This window comes from Scyliorhinus torazame, chromosome 28 (genome assembly GCF_047496885.1).
Source record: "Scyliorhinus torazame isolate Kashiwa2021f chromosome 28, sScyTor2.1, whole genome shotgun sequence".
In the NCBI taxonomy this organism is placed as follows: domain Eukaryota; kingdom Metazoa; phylum Chordata; class Chondrichthyes; order Carcharhiniformes; family Scyliorhinidae; genus Scyliorhinus; species Scyliorhinus torazame.
The window spans coordinates 12,804,460-12,825,938 of NC_092734.1; the positions used below are offsets into that span (position 1 = coordinate 12,804,460).

At 50.8% G+C, this 21,479-nt stretch overlaps 1 protein-coding gene across 4 annotated transcripts in view; it reads right to left on the minus strand.

Annotated features, from left to right (window-relative positions):
* LOC140403531 (PH and SEC7 domain-containing protein 1-like) overlaps window positions 1-21,479 on the minus strand; it is a 213,322-nt gene that overhangs the window by 153,351 nt on the left and 38,492 nt on the right. For all 4 annotated transcript variants that reach the window (XM_072491496.1, XM_072491497.1, XM_072491498.1 and 1 more), the window contains exons 2-3: window positions 4,171-4,211; window positions 368-441 (exon numbers count right to left, since the gene is read on the minus strand). The gene's annotated coding sequence lies outside the window, so the exon portion shown is untranslated. The remainder of the gene's footprint in view (window positions 1-367; window positions 442-4,170; window positions 4,212-21,479) is intronic.

Here is a 21,479-nt window from a genome sequence, read left to right on the forward strand (position 1 = left end):
CCTAATTCGAATGCTCGCAACAAAGCTCTCAGATTCTCACAACAGCCAGTCAGTGAAAACACGAGCCAAAGGCCCGGCAAATCAAAATCAAATAAATTTGAACTTTTCAAGGAAAGAAGAAAGAGATCTTCCTTCCTCTCCTTTCATCCGCTTCCCCCAAACGATAAACAGCTAGGCAGCACAACAGACCACACAGTCTGTTCTGGCAAACGTATGAGAGAGGGAGGAGGATAATGGGGGCATTTTTCAACCTTCAATGAGAGAGGTACGAGCAGACACCCACTCGGCTGGACCACATCACACGAGTTATTTATGGATGCCTCACTAATAGCAATGTGGCTATTACAACTCCGCTGTAGCACAGTACCTTGTAATCTCTCCATTTCCCTTGTGAAAGCTCCTCGTCCAGCAAGAATCACAAAGCCTTTTCATTTTTTCACTCTGGAAGCATTAATAAAACAGGAATGAGCGATTAGTCAAGTGCAGTGGAGGGCCTTTGATAGAGCAGACGGGCAAAAACTCTTTCTGCTGGCAGGAGATCTCAGTAACCAGAGGAGACAGTTTGAAAATAATTGAGAAATAGGCATAGTTGGGTGGGGGGGTGCTGAGATTTTTTTTAAACACAGTGCGTTGGTATGATCTACAAAGGCGGTAAATTCAACAGTGACTGCCAAAAAGAAATTTGATATATACTTAAAAAGGAAAGGTTAGCAGGCCGATAAAGAAAGTGTGGTGGAAGGGGACAAAAATTGATAGCTTCCCCAGAGAGCTGCCCCACGTGTGTGTGGGGGGGGGGGGGGGGGGGTCAAGCATGGTAGCACAGTGGTTAGCACTGTTGCTTCACAGCACCAGGGACCCGGGTTCGATTCCTGGCTTGGGTCACTGTGCGGAGACTGCACGTTCTCTCCGCGTCTGCGTGGGTTTCCTCCGGGTGCTCCGGTTTCTTCCCACAAGTCCCGAAAGACGTGCTATTAGGTAATTTGGACATTCTGAATTCTCCCTCAGTGCACCCGAACAGGCGCCGGAATGTGGCGACTAGGGGCTTTTCACAGTAACTTCATTGCAGTGTTAATGTAAGCCTACTTGTGACAATAATAAAGATTATTATTATTATTAAGTGGTCACTTTCTGTGCTGTATAGAATCATATAATAATGCAGCATGGCAGAAGGCCATTCAGGCCACCGTATCTGTGCTGGCTACTAGAAAGAGTTATCCAGTTAATCCCGTTCATCCTTCCTGGCCTTCCTCTGGAAATCTGCAAATGTTTCCTTCTCAATTATTTACCCAATTCCCTTTCGAACGTGACCATTGAATCTGTTTCCACCACCTCTTCAGACAGCACATTCTACTTCATAATGACTTGCTGCTAATTGTCTCCTGTCGCCTATGAATCTTTGGCCAATTTTGTTAAATCTGTCTGGTCTGGTCTTTGACTCATCGGAGACTGAAAACAACTTCTCCCCATTTATTCCATCAGGACCCTTCATGGATTTGAGCACTGATCGCATTCAGTTCACCCCTCTCGCCCAGAAATGTCTTCCATTTTCTATTTGAACAGGGATCAGTGAAGAAATCTGCGGCCTTGCATCTAATTCAGGTTGAGATAAACGGTAATACGATCATTCATGATGGACAATCCCATGCCACTCCTCCCTAATTTTACTCCCACAGGTTCTTGTAGATACGGAGTTGGGGAGAGCTCTCATGTCGAAGAATGTCGCCTTATGTGTGACCCAGGGAGAAACCTTGCTGATTGGATTCCAAATGAAAGGGGAAGCCATAAATACACCTTGGGCTACACGGAGGGAAGTCTCACTGTCTGAAAAAGTAATGTCCCATTTGGTGCTTAAACCTCTAGTTCTGTTGAAGATGGGCAGCTCTCTGGCATCCCCTTGGGCTACACGGAGGGAAGTCTCACTGTCTGAAAAAGTCATGTCCCATTTGGTGCTTAAACCTCTAGTTCTGTTGAAGATGGGCAGCTCTCTGGCATCTCACTCGAGTGGACAGCCTTTGTTTGCAAGCTCAGGATCAGCAGCCCCGCCCCCACTCCTTCCTTCCCTAACCAGAAAAAGTGAAGGTCATTAGTCCATACCCATCACTGCCCCTGGTTGAGGCCAACTGATCCGGGCACAGGGTCAAACTCGGAATCTTCCAGCACAGTGTCACAGCGCACAGGTCACAATAATTCATGAGGGCAACATTTCACAATTCACTCTTTCAGAATATCTTGCCTGAACTCTGCACTCAGAGACTAGTACACTCTCCCAGTGGGTGTTAAGAGCATAGGTTTCCATAATCCCCATATAACACCACATAGACCCTGTGGCGTGCCCTGAGGTGTGAGCAGTGATCTGGAGTCAAAGAGGCAAGAAGGACATCTTTAAATCCTAGGAAAGATATAGTCACCGCTAACAGGGTTGGAGTCAGAATTCCAGAGAGTAGGAGCACAGTGTTTATAAATCAGAGGTGGAATGAAGTCACTGGAGAAGTCAGGAGTAATCTGGAATTGGCAGAATGCAAGCGGTGAGCTGAGGGTTAATGTGCAGAGAACAGAGGATCGGAAGATGAAGATCTTGAAAAGGATTCACTGGGTGGCAAGGAGCTGGCCAGAAAGTGGGAAGGGACAAGGGCCACGCGGTCCTGGATTGGCTGAAGTTTGTGAAGGGGTATACGGTCATGATAGGTCAATCCTCGAGGTGATGAATGAATGGGTGAGGGTCCCAATATTAGAGGAAGAATGGAGTCCCGAAGAAGAGAGGACTTAGGAGTTCAGTTTGGGAGTCAAACCAATGGCAAGATTGCACACCGCTGTCCCCCATTCTGGGTAACTGAGGAGTCAGCGTTGTAGGTGTTGGCAGGTTACAGAGATTCATTTTGGTGTTACTAATGTTGAGTTGAAGAAAATGTTTAATCCTTCCAATTAGGATGGTCAGTCGGTTGGACAGTATAACTTTGAGTTGACGGTGTTCGGGATAAGGTAGAGTTGTGTGTCACCAGCATGCACATAGACGCCGACTCCAATGGACAGTTAATTCTACGCTGTTACTGACACCAATTACAGCCCACGTTTCAACGAGGGACTTCCCATTGGTCAGAGTCAAAAACAAAAAGCAGTATTTAGGGTCGCGATCCACCGGCCACGTTGCGTCCAAACGGCAGGGTGGCTGATAGATGCCGGGAGATCGCTCTACTTGGATCTACCCAGCTCGCCACGCCTCGCAAGATCTAACCCGACCATAGAATCCCTACAGTGCAGAAGGAGGCCATTTGGCCCATCGAGTCCGCACCGACCCTCCAAAAGACAACCAATTTAGGCCCACATCCCCACCCTCTCTGTAACCCAGCAACCACACCCAACCTTTTTGGACACTAAAAGGGGCAATTTATCATGTCCAATCCACCGAACCTGCATGGCGTTGGACTGTGGGAGGAAACTGGAGCACCCGGAAATCTGCATATTAGAGTGAGACGAATGTGCGCTCTATGAGGCTCATCTACTGAGGCCCTGGGTCTAACCTTTCACCTCGGAAACCTCAGACTAGCGCTGTTCAGTGCTGGTCCCCACAAATGGGGACCAGACGGAAGGGCACTTGGGGGGTCTTCCAGGGGGATCAGAGGCCCCCAGGTGCTTGCCCTCTTGGCAGGGTGCCACCCTGCAAGCTTGGCACTGCCAGCCTGGCACCCCGGCGTTTTTCCACGGTGGGGATCGGGCCCGGGGATGCCCTGCGTGTGTAAAGTGGGGTGCAGGGCAGAACAAGAACCCCCTTTATAAGTGAGCTGGGGCTTTGGGGGGATTCGGGGGCCGTGTCGGAGAGGGGGGGGGGGGTCGAGAGATCGGGGCGCCATCTCTTCTGCACGGAGGAGTTCCGGCAAGTGCAGCTCCTCGCTGCTGGACTGAGCGTGGCCTCGGCGGGGTGAGCCCCGCTGTGGCCCCAAATTGGACGAGTCCCGATAGACAGCGTGGTGATTCTCGACGCTGCGAGCACCGGGAATCACCCGGCCAAACGCGCTCGGCGCGGGACTCTTTCAGTTTGGTTACATTGCGCGGGTAGATGTTGGGGCACAGAGTAACGAAGCTTTAGACAGATGTCTCAGCAAAATTCTCACAACCTGACCCTCAAACAGATCAATTTCTCCATCTTATTAATGAGAAGAAGCAAGTTGTTACCTTGCAGTTTTACATACTTCAGAATCCTCGCTGACCCCAACCTGTAGGTGAAGAGAAAATAAAGAAATGAGTATTTTCATTGCTCGTCGGGCTGGTTCCGTTTCTGCTGCTCACCCCATCTTGCTAAAGATGATGCAAGTGATGGACTCCTCAGCGTAGAAACAGAGGTTGCGCCTCTTGCCATAGATGTCGCAAAGAAGATAAATAGATCAGGCTGCAAACGTTTATCAGTGGATGCTTGTAAAACACAGGCTGCAACGAAATGGCTGCTGTCTCCTGTAGCAATATGTTCGCACTTGATGCAGTTACATAACTTACTGTAACTCTTTCCTGACTGCACACTCAACTCTGCTTGCAGTGCACCACCCACTATGGCCTCAACAAAGAGGCATTTTGCCTACTCATTGCTAAGCATGTTAGAAGACTGAGCGATGATTTAAGACTGGCAAAGTCTTCCAAGAAATCGCAAAAGGGGGATCCCCAAACTTCTTGCATCGGTTGAATCATCCCTACAAAGGGGCATAGGTAGAAAATGGTCACTCACCCTTGATGTGTTGGGTATGCCGGGTCTGCGAGGACTGCGTTTACTGCAGCAGTGAGAGAGAGAGAGACAGGCTTCCAACACTTGAAGAAATGCAACTCGATTTTATTGAACTCCTAACTATCATACATACTTTAACTGTGGGCTGACACTATGCCAACTTGACTGGAGACCTGAGGCTAACCTGACCAGACTATCTTACTACCACATGGAGTATGTTCTCGTTGTTGCTCACAGGATCTGACTGTCTCAGAGGCTGCATCCCAAGAGAGCAGGAAAACTAGTGCCCACTGGCTTTATAGTGATCGTGTCCTGTCTGGTGATTGGCTGCTGTGTTCTGTGTGTTCACTGGTCATCCTGTGTGTCAATCACTGCCTGTCTGTGTACCATCATATATCTGTGTGTATATTATGACATCTCCCCCGGCTTTTTTTTTTCTTAATAAAAATGTGTGTGGGTCAATAAATAGAGTGTGTGCGTGTAGAGGAGCCTGACTATATACAAAGTATGTTAACATATTCACATGGGAAGGTGTCTAGTGCAGATAGAGGGCAGATAACAAATTAGAACGAAACAATATGTACAGATGTGTAAACGGATCACAAGGTAATTTTGGACCATGGGGAGGACACTAGTTCATGCAGCTGTAGAGTCTCTTTGGGCTGAGCCGGCTGGAACCTTTGGCACGTTGGGCAACTGAGATGTCGCATCACCCGCTGGAGTAAAGGATCCCTGGCTCCTGACGAATTTGCACGACCCTTTCATCAGTGGCTGGAAAGTTGGATGCACAAAACTTCCAACACTTGAAGAAATGCAACTTGATTTGATTGAACTCTTAACTATCATACATACCTTAAATGTGGGTTGGCACTATGCTGACTTGACTGGAGACCTGAGGCTAACCTGACCAGACTATCTTACTACCACATGGAGTATGTTCTAGTTGCTGCTCATGGGCTCTGACTGTCTCAGAGGCTGGATCCCGAGAGAGCGGGGAAACTAGTGCCCACTGGCTTTAGAGTGATCGTGTCCTGTCTGGTGATTGGCTGCTGTGTTCTGTGTGTTCACTGGTCATCCTGTGTGTCAATCACTGCCTGCCTGTGCACCATCATATACCTGTGTGTATATTATGACAACCCTGACTTCAACAAATTACATCTTCATGCAACGAGTGTTAATACTGAGACCATAATCATCCTTTTAAAAAAAAAAAAATTTAGAGCACCCAATTTAGCGTGGTCAATCCACCTACCCTACAACATCTTTGGGTTGTGGGGTGTGATCCACGCAGGCATGGGGAGAACGTGCAAACTCCACACGGACAGTGACCCGGAGCAGGGATCGAGAAACCATAATCTTACATATACTGATGGCCAAGATTCTCAATCAGGTTTATGATGCGCACGGGTCATAGCTCAGATCCTAGAAGGACAGCTGGGTTATCACATCAGCGAGTGTCAGGCTGGTGTAAGTAGCGAGTCCTCTTGTGAGGTTGGGATCAAAATCCACGGGCAGGATCACCAACATGGTACCGAAAAACAACCTCCAGAATTTCTCCAACTTCGGGCAAGGCCAGAATATATGTACGTGATTGGCCAGACCCCTCCAACACCACTCACAAATATCCTCCACCCCCTCAAACAACCAGCTCATCCTCAGGTGTGCTTTGTGCACTACCTTTACCTGTATCAACCCCAATCTTGCACATGAGGTTGAGGTATTCACCCTCCGCAATACCTCACACCACAACCTCTCCTCCAGGGCCATTCCCAGGTCCTTCTCCCACTTGGCCTTCACCCCCTCCGATGCCCTATCCTCCTCTAAAATCCTCCTATAGAGCGCCAAGCTAATTCCCCTTTCCAACCCTGTCACCAACAGCACCCCCTCCAACAATGAGGAGGGTGGTGCCACCAGAAAGGTTGGGGAAACCTTCGCAAAATTCCCACACCTGCAGATACCTAATGGCCTCACGCCACGGAATCTCAAACTTCCCCATCAACTTCTCCAAACTAGTGAACCACCATTCTAGAAATAGGTCCTTCGTTTCCATCACCCCCCACTCCTCCCATCCCCAAGACCTCGCATCCAGCCTCGTCGGCTCAAACACACGGGCCGGTATTTTCCCAGCCTCCGCCAAAATGGCGCTCGGCGCGGAGAATGGGGCATCAGACCCACGATCGGGTCCGACACCGGGACGCGAAACTCCGCCAACCGGAGAATCGTGGCAGTTGCGCGTGCGGTCGATGCGGCGCCGGTCGGGGACCGTTGAAAGAGGCCCCGCGGCGATTCTCCACCGTCAACCAGCAGAGTTCCCACCGGCGTGGTTCACGTATGGTTCCAGGCGGCGGGTGCTCGGCGTCGCGGCTGCGGTGGCCGTCATGGTGGAGGGGGGGGGGGGCGGGGATCAGTCTCCGGATCGGGGGCCACCAATAGGCGCGATCTTGGGGGGGGGGGGGGGGAGGGGGGCCTACCTTCTCCGCGCCAGCCCGCTGTGTGGCTCCTCCATATTGTGCTGCGCCGGTGCGGAAGCGGCTGCCGCGCGCAACCGCGGACCCGTGGCCCGCAATGCAGGGCCGCGTATGGAAGCTGGAGCTGGGTGCAGCACTCCTGCGCCATGCTGGCCCCGTGTGGGCCACAAAATCGCTAGGCCAAGAGGCCCATTGACGCCGGCGTGAAACAACCCGGTGTTTACTCCGGCATCAACACTTAGCCGCGTTTTGGGAGAATCCTGGCCATGATTCTCTCGGTATCAGCTCCGACCCTACCCCTAACGTAATGTGTTGCCGGAATTGTCTCCATATCTTCAACGTGGCCACCCCACCGGACTCCCTGACTATTTCCCTGGGGTAAACGGGAGTGGAGCCATTGCAAGCGCCTGCAACCCCATCCCCCTTACAAGAGCCTGTCTCCATCGTCACCCACATCGCTCCCGGCTCCCTGCTCCAACACCACGGGCGAGATTCTCCACTCCCACGCCGGTTGGGAGAATCGCCTGGGCCGCCAAAATTTCCCGGGACGCCGGTCCGACGCCCTCCCGCGATTCTCCCAAGCGGCGGGAACGGCCCAGTCGAGTTCCGCGGGCCGGAGAGTCGCCGGAGACACCCAAAATGGCGATTCTCCGGCACCCCCCGCTATTCTCAGGCCCGGATGGGCTGAGCGGCCAGGCCAAAACGGCGGGTTCTCCCCGGCGCCGTCCACACCTGTCGGGAACAGCGCGCGAACACTGGAACACTGGGGGGGGCGGCCTGCCGGGGGGGGGGGGGGGGGGGGTCGAGGGGGGATCCTGCACCGGGGGGGTGCCTCAAATGTGGGGTGACCCGCGATCGGTGCCCACCGATCGTCGGGCTGTCCTCTCTGAAGGACAAATATAATGTCCTTTTAGCAGCTCTATTGCTGCATCGAAGTCCTCCGCTTCCTCGATGAGGGTGTAAATCTCCGGGCTCACCCTTGAGTGCAGGACTTGCATTTTCTGTTCTCCCGTGGGTGTGTTTTCTGCTGTCCCGAGATATCCTTTAAAACATGCCAGCCAGTGCTTGAAGATTGCCGCTGAGTTTGCCGCGTGGAGGCTGTAGCCACCTGGGTTGGCCACTTCCTGACTTAAAATGGAGAACCGCAAAGACTAAAGGGAAATTCAGCCAACACAGGAAAAAACGAGCAAGTACAGAAATCCTGTGTATTGGAACTTGCAAAAACCAGACAGCACTGAAACCAGCAGCCATCTGCATAGTAATGCGCGATTCCCAGGCACAATTGATACACTTCAGGTGAATAAGGCCAAGCCAGACTCCTCGGCGCCAGCAGGAGCCAAGACAAAGGAAGGCCAACGGACACTCAGGGACCGCCCAGCGATCAGGGAACAGCTCCAGTATTGGAGAAATCGATCCAAGTGATCGGAACACAGTCCAATCACTTGGAACCAGGTACGGGGTCCACCCCGAGGGGCGGGAAGCCCCTGGGGACTATAAAATAGAGTCCCCAAGTTCAATTCGTCCTTCTTGGCAGGGTCACTCAGCAGCGAATCAACCCTTGAGAGTGAACTGCCATAAGCTGCCGCACCAACCAAGTAAGTCTCCAGTCAACGCACGCTACGAGATAGGCGCTCCTAGCTACCAGTCCATACCAGCTTTGAATCCTGCAGATTCAGAACCCGAACGAAAGGCCATTTGTTCCCCTGACCTGGTGGGACAGTCCGAAGCTAAGTATAGGCCTGTTAGTGATAGAGATAGTTTATTAAGTAGAATTTATGCATGAGTAGCGATTGACTGTGTAAAATAAATGTGTTTTGATTTGAATCTTACTAATTGGTGTGTTGAGTTATTGATCAGTACTTGACCTTGAACCTCGTGGCGGTATCATAAAGATACCTGGCGATTCTAGAGCAAAGGTTATAAAACTGAGCAAATTGAATCAACCAAATGTTAGCAACAGGGCTAAGTTGCAGACACTCCGGCTTGATTCGGAGCTCCATCCTTTTAAAATCCAGCTTATTAAATTGATGCACGATCAATGACCACTAAAGCGATGTTGTAGTCCAACTGAAGGCTTTAATAAGCTAGATGTTTCCCCCAGCAGCTCAGGTACAGAATGAAGGCTGCTGGGGCGGCACGTGCTCTTATACCCCGCCTAGCAGGGCCGAGCTACCATACAACTTAGGAAGCATACAATTTCTACCAATGATGTTCCAGCATTACCAGGTACCGTAATACCTCTACGACCACAACCCCCAAGCCAGCTCCCACCCCCGGAGAAGACACCAGAAAGCACTCACTCGTTTCCAGATTCAGCTTATAGCCTGAAAAAGCCCCAAATCTCTTGAGCAGCCCATTTGTATCCCCCATCCTGGGTCCCGGATTGGAGATGTACAACAACAAATCATCTGCATATAAAGGCACCCCATGCTCCACTCCCCTCCCCCCTCACTATTCCCTTCCACTTGTCCGCGCACCTCAACGCGATGGCCGTCTAACCCACTCTGCACACCGTCTGGAAACATTCGATCCTGAGAAAGCGCACCAACTAGGTGCCACGATTGAGAGAATGTACCACTCCTCTTCAGAAATCCCCTCAAACGATTGGGCTGTCAGCTGTGGGTAGCACCATTGTCCCCGTGACAGGTGGGTCCGGGCCCCTCCCCAGAAGCTGGAGCGTCACATCTAGGTCGACCTTCCAGTGCAATTCTGAGGGAGTGCCGAACAGTTGTCCTGAAGGTGGCCCTCATTAAACCAAAATGACATCTGCTCTCGCTCAGGTGAATGTAAGAGATGCCATGGCATTAATTAGAAGCAGGGGTAGTTCTCCCAGTCAATATTTACCCTTCTACTATCTAGCCATTATGGCAGTGCTGTTCCTGTGCACAAATTGCCTGTTGCCTTTCCTGCATTCCATCAGTGACTACATCTCAAAATATACCTGGGGGCTCTCGGTGCTTTGGGAAAGACTTTGACCTGGAGGGTTCACTCTGCTTCCCTCTCTGCTGGTGATGCCGGGCCTGCTGGGAATTCCCAACAATCGCTGCTTTTCCTTCTAATTGTTAGCGCGTGATCCAGCCTGGGTCTGATACTCAGTTCCATTATATCACCTATGCTGCACTCACCCACCCTCCACTTTGCACAAACACAGATTCTATGCCAAAACCAGCCTGTTCCGCTGCCAAAAGCACATTTAACTACAATCGGAGTCTATGAAAGTGCTAAAGCCCAAACAAATAGAGCAGAGAGTAAATATTTAGTAATGTGAATAAATACTCCCTATTATCAGGTCATTACTGTATTGCCAGGACATGCTGGAATCCCAGGCAGTGTGCCAAGGTACATGCACAGTATATCAACATGTAGCTAGGAGCACTGCACAGGTGCAATTTTATAAATCTGAAGCACGTATGTGCATCTCTATGATACCCACTGGTAGCTGGACGAATGGAATTGATTTTCGATGAATAGGAATCCTGTCCAGGGGGGCCTGCAGGATTATACCCAACTGGTACCCGACGTACCAATGCACGGGAACAGCCCTGCATTTTACAATGAGAGGTTTAAAGAGGTTGCCTTGAGGATAAAATCTTGAAATGAGGCCAGAGGTGGTGCAACATCCCGTGACAAAGCAGGTGAATTGCTACAAATGATGTAGACCGAGGTGGAGAAATAACTTGCACTTATATAGCCCCTCGAGTCGTTGGCACATTTCTGTTTGTGGGATCTATGTGCGCGCAAATTGGCTGCCGTGTTTGCTACATTACAACAGTGACCACACTCTATTGGCTGCAAAAGCATGATGCAACATCCTGCTGGTGTGGCAGGCACTATATAAATGCAAGTGCCTCTTGCATACTCTTGGCTGACACTGTGAGTGCTGCACTGTTGGGAGGTGCCAGTGTTTTTCAGTCAAGATATTAAGTCAAGTCTGCCTATTCAACACATAGCTAGGAGCATTGAATGGAACATTGAAAAAGGAGGCATTTGTCAGGGCTAAAAGGCTGGGTACAGACAAAGCCTGCGTGGAATATAAGGAAAGTAGGAAGGAACTTAAGCAAGGAGTCAGGAGGGCTAAAAGGGGTCACGAAAAGTCATTGGCAAATAGGGTTAAGGAAAATCCCAAGGCTTTTTACATGTACATAAAAAGCAAGAGGGTAGCCAGGGAAAGGGTTGGCCCACTGAAGGATAGGCAAGGGAATCTATGTGTGGAGCCAGAGGAAATGGGCGAGGTACTAAATGGATACTTTGCATCAGATTCACCAAAGAGAAGAAATTGGTAGATGTTGAGTCTGGAGAAGGGTGTGTAGATAGCCTGGGTCGCATTGAGATCCAAAAAGACGAGGTGTTGGGTGTCTTAAAAAATATTAAGGTAGATAAGTCCCCAGGGCCTGATGGGATCTACCCCAGAATACTGAAGGAGGCTGGAGGGGAAATTGCTGAGGCCTTAACAGAAATCTTTGGATCCTCACTGTCTTCAGGTGATGTCCCGGAGGACTGGAGAATAGCCAATGTTGCTCCTCTGTTTAAGAAGGGTAGCAAGGATAATCCAGGGAACTACAGGCCGGTGAGCCTTACTTTAGTGGTAGGGAAATTACTGGAGAGAATTCTTCGAGACAGGATTACTCCCATTTGGAAGCAAGTGGATGTATTAGTGAGAGGCAGCACGGTTTTGTGAAGGGGACGTTGTGTCTCACTAGCTTGATAGAGTTTTCCGAGGAGGTCACTAAGATGATTGATGCAGGTAGGGCAGTGGATGTTGTCTATATGGACTTCAGTAAGGCCTTTGACAAGGTCCCTCATGGTAGACTAGTGCAAAAGGTGACGTCACACGGGATCAGGGGTGAACTGGCAAGGTGGATACAGAACTGGCTAGGTCATAGAAGGCAGAGAGTAGCAATGGAAGGATGCTTTTCTAATTGGAGGGCTGTGACCAGTGGTTTTCCGCAGGGATCAGTGCTGGTACCTTTGCTGTTTGTAGTATATATAAATGATTTTGAGGAAAATGTAACTGGTCTGATTAGTAAGTTTGCAGACGACACAAAGGTTGGTGGAATTGCGGATAGCGATGAGGACTGTCAGAGGATACAGCAGGATTTAGATTGTTTGGAGACTTGGGCGGAGAGATGGCAGATGGAGTTTAATCCGGACAAATGTGAGGTAATGCATTTTGGAAGGTCTAATGCAGGTAGGGAATATACAGTGAATGGTAGAACCCTCAAGAGTATTGAAAGTCAAAGAGATCTAGGAGTACAGGTCCACAGGTCACTGAAAGGGGCAACACAGGTGGAGAAGGTAGTCAAGAAGGCATATGGCATGCTTGCCTTCATTGGCCGGGGCATTGAGTATAAGAATTGGCAAGTCATGTTGCAGCTGTATAGAACCTTAGTTAGGCCACACTTGGAGTATAGTGTTCAATTCTGGTCGCCACACTACCAGAAGGATGTGGAGGCTTTAGAGAGGGTGCAGAAGAGATTTACCAGAACGTTGCCTGGTATGGAGGGCATTAGCTATGAGGAGCGGTTGAATAAACTCGGTTTGTTCTCACTGGAACGAAGGAGGTTGAGGGGCGACCTGATAGAGGTCTACAAAATTATGAGGGGCTTAGACAGAGTGGATAGTCAGAGGCTTTTCCCCAGGGTAGAGGGGTCAATTACTAGGGGGCATAGGTTTAAGGTGAGAGGGGCAAGGTTTAGAGTAGATGTGCAAGGCAAGTTTTTTTACACAGAGGGTAGTGGGTGCCTGGAACTCGCTACCGGAGGAGGTGGTGGAAGCAGGGACCATAGTGACATTTAAGGGGCATGTTGACAAATACATGAATAGGATGGGAATAGAGGGATACGGACCCAGGAAGTGTAGAAGATTGTAGTTTAGTCGGGCAGCATGGTCGGCACGAGCTTGGAGGGCCTGTTCCTGTGCTGTACATTTCTTTGTTCTTTGTTTTCATTATGTTCCAAAGGGCCTCAATACACCTTTGAGGAAGAGGGGATTTGCCTGGTGATGTGTAATATTAATTCCTCAATCAAATTAGCCAGACAGCCACCTCGTTAATATTTGTGTGATCTTGGTGCTGCACCCCCATAACAACCATGGCGACACTTCAAATAGTAATCCACTGGCTGTCGGATTTTTTTGTAATTTTTGTTTACAGGAAGTGGGTGTCGCCGGCTGCCTTCTTGAACCGTTGCAGTCCCGGAGGTGTAGGTGCACCCACTGTGCTGTTAGAGAGGGAGTTCCAGGATGTCGTCCCAGTGACAGTGAAGGAACGGCGATAAATGTCCAAGTCAGGGTGGTGAGTGACTTGAAGGGGAACCTCCAGGTGGTGGGGTTCCCAGGTATCTGCTGCTCTTGTCCTTTTTAAAAAAATAAATTTAGAGTACCCAATTATTTTTTTTTTCCAATTAAGGGGCAATTTAGCATGGCCAATCCACCTGCCCTGCACATCTTTGGGTTGTAGGGGCAAAACCCACGCAGGCACGGGGAGAATGTGCCAACTCCACACGGACAGTGACCTGGGCCGGGTTCGAACCCGGGTTCTCAGCGCCGTAGGCAGCAGTGCTAACCACTGCGCTACCGTGTCGCCCCTGCTCTTGTCCTTCCAGATGGTAGTGGTTGTGGGTTTGGAAGGTGCTGTCTGAGGAACCTTGGTGAGTTACTAGTTTGAATGTTTGTGGAAGGGGGAGAAATCAAGCGGGGCTGCTTTGTCCTGGATGGTGTCGAGCTTCTTGAGTGCTGTTGGGGCTGCACTCATCCAGGCAAGTGGAGAGTATTCCATTTCACTCCTGACTTGTGCCCTGTAGATGGTGGACAGGCTTGTGGAGGGGGAGAAGGGGGGGGGGGGGGTCAGGAGATGAGTTACTCGCTGTAGGATTCCTACAGTTCAGTTTCTGATCAATGGTAAACCCCAGGATGTTGATTGTGGGGGATTCAGCGTTGGTAATGCCATTGAACGTCATGGGGCGATGGCTAGATACTCTCTTTTAGGAGATGGTCATTGCCTGGCACTTGCCAGGGTATGCACACGCGCACACATCCCCGTAATAGCAGAGCTTGAAATGATCATCATTGGGACGGCAATAGCAAGAAGCAACTCTGGAGTAGCAACGGTGTTTGCGAGCTCCCTGCCGATGTCAGATTTCAAAACTGCACTGCCAGATTCTGACTATTCACCCATTCAGATGAAGGATTGAGATGCTACAATTGTGTGACGTGTATTCCCGGGATATAGATAGAAAGAAAGGTAAATGGAAAGGTAGATGGAAATACTTCCATTTATGTAGCACCTCCTACCACCTTCGGACATCCCAAAGTGCTTTGCAATGAATTAAATATCTAGGGCACGATCTACCCGAATGGGGACAGAGTCCCATAGCGCGTGCGATTAGCCGGGTGTTTCCCGGCACTCGGTAGCTGAGAAACACCCCGCAATCCAACACCCATCCGGGTAGATTGAGGGCCTCAGCGGGGAACACATGGCTGAGGTTGCACTTAGCCACGTTCTCTGCAATAAGCAGTTCTGCTCGCCAGAACTCCTCATTGCAGGGAGAGATCGGGACATCATTTTAAAATGGCGTCCCGATCTCTCAAGCCCCCGACGCAACCCCCGACCCCCCCCACCCCCACCCACAAGCCCCAACGTACATATAAGGTGGTCCCTCTGTGCCCCCCCCCCCCCCTCCCCGCGCAAGACATCCCCGGCCCGATCACTGCCACGTGAAAAATGCCAGCTTGGCACCTTGGCAGGGTGCATAGGTGGCACCAGTAATGCCAGAGTGCCACACTGCCCGGAATTGGGATCGCCCAGCATCAACCGGCCACACCGCACTGCCTTTCAGGAGCAACTTGACTGGTAGATCTCGGCCTATTCTTTGCAGTGTAGTCACTGTTGTAATGTAGGGAATGTGGCAGCCAATTTGCACCCAGCGAATTCCCATAAAAACAATCTGATAATTACCAGATCATCTGCTTTAGTGATGTTGGTTGAGGAATAAATATTGACCAGGGGAGCGGGGAGAGCTGCCCTGTTCTTCAAAGTCGTTTCACGGGATCTTTTACACCCACCTAGGACGGGGACCCAGAGAAAGCCCCTGTGCTCATCCCTCTGGAGTGGGGGCTCTCACCCGCAATCCCGCTGATTCAGCGGCGAGACTGCCACCTGCTGATCCGCGTGTTTCAAAGACAAACCCTCACCGCAAAGCCTCTGTTACCCGCTAAATAAATACGATGACACAACAATTACGACGGTGTGCACTTCCACTCTGTATTTGAATAAAGTGGGAAGTGCGGGAATGTTCCTGAATTTCTCAGAGGAGCAGACGTTGGGAGCCACTTAGAGCGGAAAACCTTTACCATGTCCTGGTAGGGGAAAAAAGTTAGATTAACTGGCGGCTCATTTTAGTGTCACTTGTGGGATCTTACTTTGCACAAAGCGGCTGGTATGCTTACCTAGGCAAGAAACCTACCGCAGGGTCACAGAATTGTCACAGCTCAGAAGGAGGCCATTTGGATCATCGTGTCTGCACCTGCTCTCCAAACGAGCATCCTGACTTAGCGCCATTCTCCTGCCCTTTCCCCGTGCCCCTGCCCATTGTTTCGATTCAAGTAAACGTCTAACGCCCTCGAGTGCCTCGACTGAACCTGCCTCCGCCGCACCTATGGGCGTTGCATTCCAGACCCCAGCCACTCGCTGTGTGAAAAAGGTTTTCTACCCTCGAAATAATTCCCTGCATTTCAAACACGTCGGGGGGTGCATCTGAGAGGAGTTTAATATGCCAGCCTCTCTCTCTCCAGCTGAACTGAACATGCGGTGGCAATTCTTCCCTCATTAGTCAGCCAAGCATCCTGCTCACGGAGTGTGCACCGCACGCACTCGACGGAATCATCCCTACATGAGCTCGGCCCTTCTTGTCCTTTAATCCCGCTTATTGCTGCCCAATGAGAGAATGCTCTCGGATTGCCTCTGCTGCTGACGGAGAGCCAGTTCTGCCCGGTTTCAGATCACGTGGCCAAGAGCTCACGGCTGAGACAGAAACATGCTGAGAAATGATCCAATGTGCGCTGTTGGCTCGTAGTCATTTTGCCTGTAGATCAGTGAGGGCTTGCCTTTGCCCGCGGAATTCAAAGTGTCTCGGGCACCCGCGCCCCCTTCCTTACCTCATTTCCAGCCTAATCCCTCATGTCGTGGCGGCAAGATCCTCCTCCTCACGTTACGTTTAACAGATGGTCAGCGACTGGCCGTGCCATCCACATGGCTGAGTGCCTACGGAGGTCAGTGGCTCAATCGAGGGGGCTCTGCTTTCGGACAAAGGGAGCAGATGGGTTGAATTACCGCGTTATTCCACTCGGCTGGTCAGCCAGGCTTCAACAGAAGCTAAACGGCAACCTCAAAATAAAACAAGCTGCAGCAGGCCTGCGACAGGGTTGCTTGCAATCCTGTGAAAATAGGACAAGAAACAGTTGGCAAGCCAATGGCCTGTCTACTTGTCGCATTAAGGGAACGGGATTTATCAAATAGCTCTTTCCAGGGGCGGCACGGTGGCACAGTGGTTAGCACTGTTGCTGCACAGCTCCAGGGTCCCAGGTTCGATTCCTGGCTTGGGTCACTGTCTGTGCGGAGTCTGCACGTTCCCCCCGTGTCTGCGTCACTTTCCTTCGGGTGCTCCGGTTTCCTCCCACAGTCCAAAGCTGTGCAGGTTAAGTGGATTGGCCGCGCTAAATTGCCCTTAGTGACCAAAAAAAAAGGTTAGGTGGGTGTAGCGCACAATGACTTACGCGAGACGAGAAGCGATGAAGTCTATCTAGGCTTTATTAAGCGAGACTTGTTCCCCAGCAGCTCAGTAACAGAATGAGGCTGCGGGGAGAACTCAAGCTCTTATACTCCGCCTCCAGGGCGGAGCCAGAAGTCGGCAGATCCAACCAGGACCCGGGACCTGTCAGCCAATAGCCTCTCGGCTTCACAGGTACCATATTACCCCTAATACATACCACCACAGTGGGATTTCGGGAATAGGATAGAGGTGTGGGCTTAAATGGGGTGCTCTTTCCAAGGGCTGGTGCAGCCACGATAGGCTGAATGGTCCCCTTCTGCACTGTAAATTCTATGATTAAGAGTTGGCGCAGGCTTCCGTGTGTACTGTACCATTCTATCACATCATAATAAATGGTATTTACTGTTGGACCGGGTGTTTTATTTTTGGCTCTTCCGCTTGTCAGTGGCATTGTCCGTGCTTTTAACAGACTGCAGCCCATTTCGCACACATGTCCAAAAAAAAAGTTAAACGATGAAAGGACGTGTGCAATTGTCCTCGTTAACTTTCAATGGACGCTCAACTTCGAGAGAGAGCACTGATCTGAATTTTTAATTCGAAGGGGCTCAAACTGGGTTGAATCGGAATGCCTGGATGAAGTCCAGTTCACACCACTGTGAGATCAGATGCCATTGTCCCTTGAAAGAAATTGGCTGTACACAGCGGAAAATAAAGAAACAATCCCCGAGTCCCTGTGTGTGTGTCGCTTGTGCGTGGCACCAGTTCCCAAATCCAATCATCACGTGGCGACATGGTCTGCCCACAACCACAGGAACATGACAATAGAAGGCGGCCATTTGGCCCCTCGATCGAGCCAGTTCCGCCATTTAGTGAGGTTGTGGCCCAACTCCGTCGCCCCTGCCTTTTCATCAAATCCCTCAGTACCTTTGGGTAACAATCGTCTATCAATGTCAGATTTTAAATGGACAATTGATCCAGCACCTGCGAGATCTGTTATCAACACAGCATCTGTTTAGGCTAAAACGCAGCCACTTCTAATTCCTGCCTTCACATCAATACTAAGAGCAGTTAACTCCCAGATACGGAGGCATTTCCTTCCAGGCTTATTTTCGAGTTTGCAGCATCAATTTGAACTGAGAACCAACCAACATCCGCTCTTCAAAAACAGCATGACAGCCCTGGTGCTGTCCATCAAACTATTCGCCTCATTCCAGCCATTTGCAGAAATCAGTTCCAAACTTGTGTGAAGGAGTGTTTCTTGATTTCATTCCGCAAAGGGTCTGGCTGCAAATTTCCAACTTGCAAGTTGACTCGTCTATCAATTAGCACCTTTATCTCCTGCGGTATAAATTGTGGCGAGAGTTTGAAATTGGGCATTCTTGCGTATGTCCTGGTGAGTGCAAGGCGAAAAACTTTGACAATGGGCTAGAATCTCCGCCGTCGGCCATAGAGTTCCCGATGCAGAGGGAGCTGATCCATTTCCAATGCTCCGGTCTCCCGTTGCTGGCGGCATCGAGGTTCGCACCCCACACCAACAGGAGGAAGCAAATGGATGACATTAACCCATTTGCATCCTATTGGGCATAGGATTTTCCACACCTGTGATTTTCCAGCCCCCTGGGACGGGATTCACGTGGGCATGGATTGGTGCAGGTACTTCCCAGCGTGGCCCTGGTGTGGTGGGTCAAGGGGATAAAGGTGAGTGCTCCAAAGTCCATCAGAGGACTCCCCTACCCCACAATGCAAATCGCATCCCCCACCAGATCCCCCTCCAAGAGAGCCCTCCAATCAGCGAACCCCCCATAACAGAGCCTCCCCCAAAAGTACTTTCTGCCAGAAAACAAGGAAGAGAGAGCACTTTACTGCTTTTGATGGGGTCAAGAGCCGTCAATCATAGCTGGAAGTTACACAGCAGGGCACTTGAGATCCATTCAAGTGCGTGAAGGGCAGTTGAATTAAACAATCCAGACAGTTGGCTGTGTCAATCACAGCCGAGCACAAGCAATTTCCCATTGATGTGAATGAAATCTTGCAGATCAAAGACCTAAGGGGATTTAAACCCTAAGAGATGTGGATTTCGCTTACTAGGAATTTACATCTGCTGCTTTCTCTGCCTGAGGCAGGAGGCGTAGGGCACAGGTGAGTTTCAAAGCAGTGATTTTTTTTCACCGTCACTGTCTGGACTGCTCTCTGGCTTCCAGGCAGGGGGACTTTGTAATGGGGGGGGGGGGGTCTCTGGTAGAGGCTCTGGAATGGGGGTTCTTTGGTGAAGGGCTCTATTATTGGGGGTTCTCTGGAGGGGGGCTCTGGAATGTTTTTTTTTTAAAATCTTTTTATTGGCTTTTCTCATTTATAAACAGTTGTTGCTTATATACATTACATTTTTCTTGCCCGCGCTAATATTGCTTTACTTTACAGAGAGGTTTGTTTAGTCCTTAATTTGACTAACTGTACGTACATTTTGCTGCCCTCTGGAGCGGTCTATGATATCCCCCCTTCCTCTCCTCCTGTGGTTTCCCCATTCCCCATTCCCCATTTCCCCCATTCCCCCCCCCCCCCCCGGGTTGCGCAGTCCTTTGGTTCTTCATCTTTTTTCTTTTTTTTTCCCCCTGGCTTAGTCCTCGTTGCTGGCCTTGAACAGGTTTTGGAACAGGCCGACAAACTGCCCCCAAGTATCCAGGAAGTCTTCCTCTGACCCTCAGGTGGCGTACTTAATCTTAATCTTCTCCAGGTGGAGAAATTCCGAGAGGTCAGCGAGCCAGTCTGCAGCTGTGGGTGGTGCTGCCGATCGCCAGCCGAGCAGGATTCTCTGGCGCGCGATTAGGGAAGCGAAAGCAAGGGCGTTGGCCCCCTTCCCCATGTGTAGCTCTGGCTGCTCGGATACCCCGAAGATTGCCACTATTGGGCATGGCTTCACCCTCACCCCACAACCTTGGACATTGCCTCGGAGAAGGCTGTCCAGAACCCAGCAAGCTTGGGGCAAGCCCAAACCATGTGGGTGTGGTTGGCCGGGCCCCTCTGGCACCGCTCACATTTGTCCTCCACCTCCGGGAAGAACCTGCTCATTCGGGTTCTGGTCAGGTGCGCTCTGCACCACTTTGAGTTGCATTAGTCTTAGCCTTGCGCAGGAGGTGGTGGAGCTCACCCTGCTCAGTGCTTCGCTCCAGAGTCTCCATCCTCCCTCTGTCCCCAGTTCGTTCTCCCATTTTTGTCTGGTCCCATCCAGTGGTGTTCGGGCTCTGTCCAGTAGCTGTCCGTATATTTTCCCACATAGCCCCCCCTTCTCGCTGCTTGTGCCCATTAGGTCCTATTAGTGAGCTTTCTGGGGCCCCGGGGTACCCTACTGTGTCTTTGCGGAGGAAGTGCTTTATTTGGAGGTGTCTCAATTCCTGTCCTCTTGATAATTCCACTTCCTCATCAGTTCGTCCAGTGTCGCCAGTCTGCGCCCTACGTCGAAGTCCCCGACCGTCAATGTGCCCCCGTCCCGTCTCCATCTTTTGAAGGTGGCATCTAGCATGGCTGGGGTGAATCTGTGATTGCCGCAGATGGGGGCCATAGGGGACATTTTGGTTATCTCGAAGTGCTGTCTCAACTGGGTCCACGTTCTCAGCGTGGCCGCTACCACTGGGCTCGTTGTGTATCTTGTTGAGGAGGATGGGAGTGCTGCTGTGGCCAGGGCCGGAGGGTTGTTCCTTTACAGGATGCCTCCTCCATTTGTACCCAATCTGTGTCGGGTTCTTGTACCCATCCCCTCACTTTTCCTGCCGTTGCTGCCCAGTGGTAGTATTGTAGGTTCGGTAGAGCCAAGCCCCCTCTGACTTCCCCTCTTTGCACTGTCAGTTTGGGAATTCTCGGGTGCTTGCCCCCCCCCCACACACAAACGCCATGATTAGACTGTCTATGTTTTGGAAAAAGGCCTTGGGGATGAAGATCGGGATGGATCTAAACAGGAAGAGGAACCTTGGCAGTACGTTCATCTTGATCATCTGCACTCTTCCCGCCAGGGAGAGTGGGAGTGAGCCCCACCGTTGAAGGTCTTTTCTTACTTCCTCCACCAGGCTGGTCAGGTTCCACTTGTGGATCTGTGTCCAGTCTCTGGCTATTTGGATTCCCAGGTAGCGGAATCTGTTCTGGGCCGTTTTGAACGGGAGCCCCTTCAGCTCTGTCCCTCCCCCTTTTGGGTTCACTGGGAATGTCTCGCTTTTGCCCAGGTTAAGTTTGTAGCCTGAGAAGGTTCCAAACTCTTTCAGTATTTGCTGTATTGCCTTCAGTCCCTCCTGTGACTTCGAGGCATAGAGGAGCAGGTCATCTGCATAGAGTGAGACTCTGAGCTCTCTGTCTCCTCTCCGGATTCTCTTCCAGCTTTTTGCGTCCCTTAGGGCTATCGCCAGGGGTTCGATCGCTAGCACGAACAAGAGCGGAGACAGGGGGCAGCCCTGTCTTGTTCCTCTCTGTAGCTGGAAGTATTCAGAGCTGGTGGTGTTAGTTCGGACATTCGCTTTGGGAGCATTGTACAGGAGCCTCACCCAGGCG